We start from the raw sequence: 8,909 nt of genomic DNA, 5'->3' as shown, positions 1-8,909 counted from the left end.
ATACCACTCACAATTTTTCAATTTTTCTCACGAGGGAAATATCAAATTCAATTACTCACTCTCAACAAAGAATTCATACATGATAGATCATGAACCACAAGATTGCCCTTGTGTACTACTTCACTAATAGTCGGGTGTTGAATTGTAGGATCAATTAGGTCTTCCATGGTTACAATGTAGGCTAAGAAATGGGTAGGAACTAAGTAGGAAATAGTGACTTATCTCCCTAAGTGATTTAATACATGTCAATCTAAAATCGAAATCACATTATATCAACCCAACTATCACTTTATTACCTTTACACATCATTTGTTTTACCCCAATATCATTAAGAACATTGACATAAAGTATGGTGGGAATACTTTTCTTTTACATCATAATTCAATTTCTAGTAATTCTTATACACATTTACTACTATGCACCCCTATAATAGCCTCCCCTAACTAAAGTTATTCGCCTTGGTTAGGGTGCACAATGTATGAAATGGACCATGGACAAAACAGGTTCTTTGTAACCCAACTAGGCAATAAAAAAAATGAACTTCCTTAAGAACAATCTCTTTAACTCCCAACCACAACAACTTTGCACCAATAACTTACAATTTTAGGGCTTCACATTCTACTTTTTCCCACTTCAATTTCACACTCCTTATTCAATTACCTTCCATTGCTGAAGCACTTAGGAGACTTGGATCAAGTTAAGGTCTATCAAAGAAGGGATTAGGCTAACTATTATTGACATTGTGTTCTAAATAGTTAGATTAACGTCCAAACACAAAAATCAAATTATCCCAAAGCAGAAATAAAGATGAAATTATCTAACCAACATAAACATAAGAAAAAGAGAAGAAGGAATGAGAATTCCGCCACCCCATACTTACAAGGAAGTACTATCACAGTTCTTGCAAAATAAGAATAGTATGAAGTGGGGAGGGACTTCCTAATCACATATCATCCATGTCATCCATGTGAGAATCAGAATCCCAATCTCCCGAGTCGACATCATCACCGGTATCCTCCTTCTCTGATTCATCATCTGAATAACCCAGTCGCCGTTCCTCATTTGTTTGAACATCATCATCAACTGGCTCAACAAAATCAAGGCCTATATTTAGCGTAGTTTGGGCATGATGCCCAAGTGTGTTGTCAGACTCTCTAACTTGAATCTCCTGCTGGGTAGCAGGACACCTATCAATCCACAATTTTGAGATCTGAAGCCCATACATATGGGCAATGATCTCATTATTCCAAGCTTGACGCTTGGGCATAGTCAATGTACCACCATACGGTGAACTCCCCTTAGTATGAGACAAAACCCATAGTATATTATTTACCTCAGGTCTATAATCACAGTCCTCCTACTTAATATTTGCTCCCGCAGAAACCGGGTCAACAACACAACAAAATCATACCAACGAGTTCCCTGGAACCATTTTTTCCTCATAAATGACAAGATGACCGCACCCACATTAATATCAACATCAATATGCATAAGGCAATAAATGAGAAAAATCTTGTCGCATGTCACTTCAGTCAAATGCATCCCATGGACAACGCAAGTATAGATAATCTTAGCACATAAACGGGCCTTCCTATTTATGTGAGCAAAGTGCAGGGACACTTGAGTGTTGTTCTCCTTATGACATTACCATTGGGCAATCAAACGGGTGCCACATAATAAATATGGAATCTGTGCATAGGGTGGCTCAACATTAATCAACTTCAGTGGTTTAGCATCAATCTCGGGTGTTCATAAGAGAACATTCAAATTGTTAGCAGTTAAAGTGACCACTTTCCCCCTTAATTCAACTTCTAATTCACTATAGTGTGGGTCCCAGTTCGCATCAAATTTGTGTACAAGGGTCAGATTGCATTGAGTGGGCTGCACAAATAAGAAGTGCGTATGTAGTGTCTCTATTTAGCGTACCATACTCGGGAACTCTTTTAAAAAGCTTAGTCGATCAATGAACTGGTCCGTCAAATATTTCTACTCCTTGTGTAATGAACACTATTTCTTTCCCACATCCATAACCCCTTTCTTTCTATGCCTCCTAATTTCCTACATGTGATAGGTGGGGCTTGGAGTACACGATCAGCTGGCCTACTCCTTTAGCATCCTGGCTTGGAGGATCCAGCCACAACCTTACCCTTTCTTTGTGGACTAGATATTTCACCTAGTAATCACAACTGTCAACAAATCATAAAATAAGGCACCTTGGTTGAACTAACTAACACTAAGTGTGAAATCCACCCCAAACTTAGTTGCTAGCACTAGTGCACATATAGAGGAACTATGGTACTTAGACCTCCCTATTCAATACAATTTACATAAACACAACTTTTACAATAATAGAGCAACGATTAATTTCAATCATTATTCAACAATAGGGCAAAGACAATCCATATTTCTTTACCAAACAACTATATATGCACCAGATTTTATTATGTCAATCAAATAAAACTACCATTCATTCATTTATCTACTCAAGCTAACATCTCAACACAAATTTATACACATTGACTAGCATGGAATTAATTCACTGGATGAAATATCACAAGTCGTAGAAACTCCTAAGTGCATAGTTTAACATGCTACCCTACACTAAACAAACCACCAGAGTAATTGGACTATTTGTTCATTATCAATGCATATAAGCACAACTTCCCCCATATCACAACAGTTTGAACTTAACCTTCTTTTTACTTTTTACATCCATGGGCATTCTCATTTCATCAAATAACTCAAATAACACCTTGATATTCAAACAAAACAACTCTAATCATAATTTCACACAAACTAAATACCATAATTGTACAATCACTAAGAAAATTGAGAGTTGTTGGGGTACCCCACACTTAACTGGTATCATGGTTGTGCAACTACATAACCTTAAGTTATTTAGACTTCCCATGTTATCAACATAAACCATATTCTAATTTAGGCACCATACCCCATCAACAATTTCAAAAAAAAATTACTCCATATATACACAATACCACAACAAATCATGGACTAGCATGTTCGTCGAATAGTCCATAATCACTAACCAAAAATAATCTCATAATAATTCTAATGCAAAATCATAAATCATAACACAAATCAACTATTCACTTCAAGTATAACAAATATTTGGTGGAATCTTACACTTAATCTTGCCAAAGAATTAGAGTGGAGCACTTACCTTGCAATTATTTGAAGATGAAGATGTAGACCCTCTTTTGTTAAGAACAAAGAGTAAAATATAGAAGAAAATGTTTAAGGGAAAAGGATTTAGGGGCGGCGGCTAGGGTTGTAAGAAAAAGGGAAGTGGGAGCCTTGAGAGGTATTTATAGATGTTACACGACTGTGACACACATCCTGTCATATTGGTAAACACATCGGTAGTAAATACGATGCGATGTAATCACGTCGATCCTCTGTAATTGTTGTTTAAACATTTTCCTAAGTGTCTTTTTTGGAAAAGCAATACGACGTGTTAATAATTACGTTGGCTGGTGATTCAACGTGACACTATCAAGTCAAGTCACTAGAATTTTTCCCCAAAATATTTTTTCGAAGTGTTGTACATGGTATACTGACGCAACGCATTGGGCTACTGGAAATTTCCCTAAAAAAATTTCTAAGCTGAAATTTTCATTATCTGGGGGAATATTTCACTCCCCCAACCTTTTTTACCTCATAGAAATTATGTCACTATATCCAGGGCTCTTCATTGAAATCGTCAACCACCAGTCTTCTTATTCCTACATGTTAAGAAAAAGTAGGTTGCCTCCTACTCAGTGCGTTATTTTTGGTTATGGCACGACTCATTTTTTGTATATTTACTTTTTTTTTCTTTTTTCTAACAACAAAAATTAAACTACACTATTACATTACATTACATTCATGTGTTGCCTCCCATGTAGAGACTTAGTTTACGTCATGGTATGACTCAGCTTAATCTCACTCATCCGCAAAAGTGATAGAAACATTGTGCTTATCTTAATGATTTGCCCAATAATGCTTCACATGTTGTCCATTCACCAAAAGTTTCTCGGTCTTTTCCTTGTTCCACAGTTACATTGGACCATGAGATGTCATACGTACTACCTCAAAAGGGCCAGACCACTTAGATAGCAACATACCCAAAAACACTTTCAACCTCAAATTACAGAGAAAACAAGTTGTCCCAGTTCAAATAATCTAACAAAGATATGCTTGTCATGCCATTTTTTTTCTTCTGTTTATACAGTTTGGCATTCTAGTAAACATGGAGATGAAATTCATAAAGTTTAAAAAGTTACAACAATCTCTTCTCTCCTACGACTTTCATATCAAGATTCAACTTTTTCACCGCCTAATAAGCTTAATGTTTCATCTCTATAGGAAAATGACATGCATTCCCATAAACCAAGCAATATGGGGAGGTACCTATGGGCATTTTTAAGTTTTCCTATTAGTCCGTAGTGCATCATCTAGATTTTTAGCCAAATCCTTCTTCTTACAATTTATAGTCTTCTAAAGAATCTATTTTATCTCTCTGTTTAATACCTCTACTTGACCATTTGTTTGTGGATAGTACCCAGTAGCCACCTTATTCGTAGCACCATATTTAGCTAGAGGATTTTTAAACAAAGTGTTAATAAAATACATACCTCCATCACTGATTATAGCTCTGGGTATGCCAAACCGGGAGAATATATGATTCTTTTCAAATTTCCATACGTTGAAGCTTCCACTCACTTGGATACCTAATCTACTACCACTAGAATATGCAAGTTACCATTGAATGGTGGGAATGGTCCCATAAAATCAATCCCTCAAACATCAATTACCTAAATTTCAAGAATGTTATTTAGGGGCATCTCATGACTCCTTGAAGTTGTACCTAACCTCTGGCACTCATCACAAGCCTTCACAAAAGCCACTATATCTCTGAATAGTATTGGCCAAAAAAAACTAGATTACCAAACTTTTTTGGTCTTTTAACCACCCACATAATGGCTATCATTAAGAGAAAAATAGCACTTCTGTATCACTTGTATAAATTCACCTTCTAGAACAGAACTGCGTATAATTCCATTAGGACCCAAATTGAAAAGATACGAATCATCCCATATGTAAGCATGAGAATCATGTAGAACTTTTTTTCTATATTGAATTATGACTTCTGGAGGGTACACCCCTCATACTAATAAGTTCGCGATGTCCGCATACCATGGAACTTCAGTCACCTCTATAGACAATAATTTTTCATTCAAAAATTCTTCCCAAATGCAAGAATTGTCATCAATAACATGGTAATGATTCTCTACCCTTGACAAATGGTCTGCGAACTAATTATCTGCTCTTTTTCGATCACGCACTTCCAAGTTAAATTCTTGATGTAATAAAATCCACCTGATCAACCGTGGTTTTGCATAATATTTTTAGAACAAGAACTTAATAACAGCATAGTATATATGATGAATAATCTTTTTGCCCACCAAGTATGATCTAAATTTGTTGAATGCATAAATCAGTACTAACATCTCATTTTTTGTGACTGAGTAATTTATTTGGGCATTATTCAAAATTTTACTTGCATAATAAATAGAATGAAATACCTTTTCTTTTCTATGACCCATAACTGCTCCCACAGCCACGTCGCTTGAATCACACATTAGCTCCAATGGCAGCTCCCAATCTAGATAAATCAAGATGGGTGCTTTTGTCAGTTTCTTCATCATCTTAAAGTTGGATTCTTTTTATAACATTTTACACAAATGTCTTGTAATCTTGGAAAATCCTCAATAACCCGCCTATAGAAACCCACATGACCAAAGAAACTTCACACTCCCTTCACTGTTACCGGATGTAGCATCTTTTCAATCACTTCAATTTTATCTTTATCTGCTTCAATCCCTCTACATGACATCTCATGGCCAAGGACTTTTCCTTCTTTGACCAAAACGTGGCACTTTTTAAAATTCTGCACCAGATTTGTCTCTTGACAATGAGCTAGGACTCGATCTTAATTCTGCAATCATGCATCAAAAGAATTACCATAAACAGAGAAGTCATCCATGAATACCTTGACAAATTCTGCAACAATGTCATAGAAAATTGACATCATGCATCTCTAAAACATAGTAAGTGTATTACAAAGGATAAAAGGCATGTGTCTGAACGCATATGTGCCATATGGACAAGTAAAAATAGTATTTTATTTATCTCTGGCATAATGGTGATATGATTATATCCCGATTTTCCATCAAGAAAATAGTAGTACTCCTTCCCTGCGAGCCTATCCAATATTTGATCAAAGAATAGGATAGGATATTGGTTTTTTCTTATGGAATTATTTGGCATTCGGTAATCAATACACATTCTCTATCCTATCACCATCCGAGTATGAATAAGCTCATTAGTTTTATTGGTAACCACATTTATCCCACCTCTCTTTGGTACACAGTGTACTAGGCTTACCCATTTGCTTTCAAAAATAGGATAACATTCACATTGTCAAGCCACTTAATGACTTCTTTGCATACCACTTTCTTCATCACCGGATTTAATCTTCATTTTTGTTGCACCCTTGGTTTTTAACCTTCTTCCATTTATATGTTATGCATGCAAAAAATTGGATTTAACCTAGTAATGTCAAATATCTGCTACCCAATCGCCTTCTTCCTTCTATTAAATACATCCATAGTTTCCCTTACCTGTTCATCAGATAATCATGAAGATAGAATAACAGGCAAGGTATCATTTTCACCAAGATAAACATATTTAAAGTGAGGAGAAAGAACTTGAAACTCCAATTTTGGAGCTTCATCAATTAAAGCATTCGGTGAATGGCCAATTAGCCTGTTTAATGGCTCAAAGCCAACTTTATAATTTCAATAGCTGCTAAATTCTTAACATAAACCAATGCAAACGTCTCTATATCTCCACAAAGATCATGACCCACGAATGCTCACTCTAATGAATCATTAAACAACAACAACCTATAATCCGTATCCTGGACTATCATAGATATAACAGACAACTCCTCATTTATTGTAGGAAATTTTTGTACCTTGTTTACTTCAAAAACCACTACTTTATCATTCACTCTCATTGTCATCTTCTCGGTCGCCACATTAATAAGTAACTGCCCTATTGTTAAGAATATTTGCCACAAAATAAATCAAACAACTGGATCAGCTTCAAAATCAAGAATCACTAAGTCTACTTGAAAGATCAATGATCCTACTTGAAGTATGATATCTTCAATAATTCCATCCGGCCTAGCAAGGGACCTATCAGCCAACTACAAAATAATGGTTATAGGTTTGCGACTCCCAAGACCCATCTTTTGGAACCAAGATATAGGTGTGATATTGATGCTTACTTAAAAGTCACATAAAGCACTGGCACTGATGGACTTCCTAATAGTGATCTACAAAGTAAAACTACCTGGATCTTTCAACTTTGGGGGCGGTTTGTGTTGTATCTTTGATGTGCACTCCTTAGAAAGTGCAATAATAGCATACTCTATTAACCAGTTCTAGTTTGCCACTATGTCCTACGGGTATTTTGCATATTTTGGAACACTCTGTATAATATCACCAAGAGAAAGATTTACCTAAACCTAATTTAGAAGATCCAAGAACTTCTTGTAATGGGCCTCCTCTTGGTTATTCTTTTTCCTTTGATGGAAGGGTAAGGATAGAAACTTCTTACCCATATAAGTTGCATCACTTGAAACTTTTTTTTTGACCTCTTTCTCCTTATTGTCTTTAGGATCATCATCATTGATTGTCGGATTGACCTGCTTAGGTACCACCTCCTTTAACTGTAACCCACTCTTTATTGTAACTATATTTACCTACTTTGGATTTACCTCTTTATTGCTAAGTAATCCTCCTTGAAGCATTGTGCTTTGTTCTCCCTCTATTTGATCGAGTTGAAACTATAAATTCATAGAAATCAACTGTTGACTTTTTAAATCTGCTACAAAGTGCACTTGATTATCTAAAAGTAGCATCATTATCTCCTCTATATTACTTGTTTAAGTAGTAGCTTGATTTTTCTGAACTTACCGTTGATTCTGTTGTAGTGACCCCTTATATTGATTATTATTTTCTGCTTGAGTTCCACCTATGTGAAATTAGGATGAATCCTCCAGTTGGGATGATATGTGTTACCGATGTTCTGTTGTTCTGGATTATTCATATTCCCTACATAATTAACAGATTTTGGATTGACTGCACAAGCATCTGCTGTATGCTCACTACTTCCACAAACCTTACATAAAGAATTTACCTATTGGATTGCATTAGCTATAGCTGCTACTTGCGGAACCACCAACTTTACATTGTTCAACTGAGTAAGCATAGTATTTTGCATTGCTGCTAGTAGAGCCAATAAAGTAGTGAATTTATCTACCTCTAATACTCCTTGAGTCAACATGCCATTAATGGTTCCCTTGTGAAATTTGATTCAACAATGTATACAATTCATTATATGTCTTTTCAAGAGCTTGGTCGCCTGCTATAGAATCCAAGAAAATCTTGGTATTTGGCTCTAAATCCTCAGTGAATGTATGAACAAGAACATCATTATACTGATGATGGTGAGGGCAATTTCTTAGCATACTTTTAAATCTCTCCCAAGCTTGGTAGAGATTCTCTCTTTTCTATGTGAAACTTAAAATCAAACTTCTCAATCTTGCAGTCTTCCCTAATGGAAAGAACTTCTGAGATAGATCATCCAATTAAGTAATGTAGAGTGGTAGTTCAGCATGCTACCACCTCTTTGCTTCCCTAATTAAAGAAAAAGGAAAGAGAGTTAGTTGAACATAATTAGTATTCATCCATGCACGAATGTAAGTATCGCTTATTTCCAAGAAGGTTTGTATGTGCTAGTGCACGTGTTTATGTGAAAATCCAACAAATTGCCTAGCC

The 8,909-nt window shown here is 35.7% G+C and overlaps 1 non-coding gene across 1 annotated transcript; it reads left to right on the top strand.

The window, feature by feature from the left end:
- The first annotated feature begins 8,570 nt into the window (after positions 1–8,570).
- LOC124887607 lies at positions 8,571–8,674 on the top strand. The gene has a single exon (XR_007045373.1). It is a non-coding gene; the product is annotated as a small nucleolar RNA R71 (small nucleolar RNA).
- The last annotated feature ends 235 nt before the right edge of the window (positions 8,675–8,909 follow it).

This window comes from Capsicum annuum, chromosome 9 (genome assembly GCF_002878395.1).
Source record: "Capsicum annuum cultivar UCD-10X-F1 chromosome 9, UCD10Xv1.1, whole genome shotgun sequence".
NCBI lineage: Eukaryota > Viridiplantae > Streptophyta > Magnoliopsida > Solanales > Solanaceae > Capsicum > Capsicum annuum.
The sequence above is the reverse complement of the archived record's forward strand: the minus strand, read 5'-3'. Positions and strand labels throughout refer to the sequence as shown.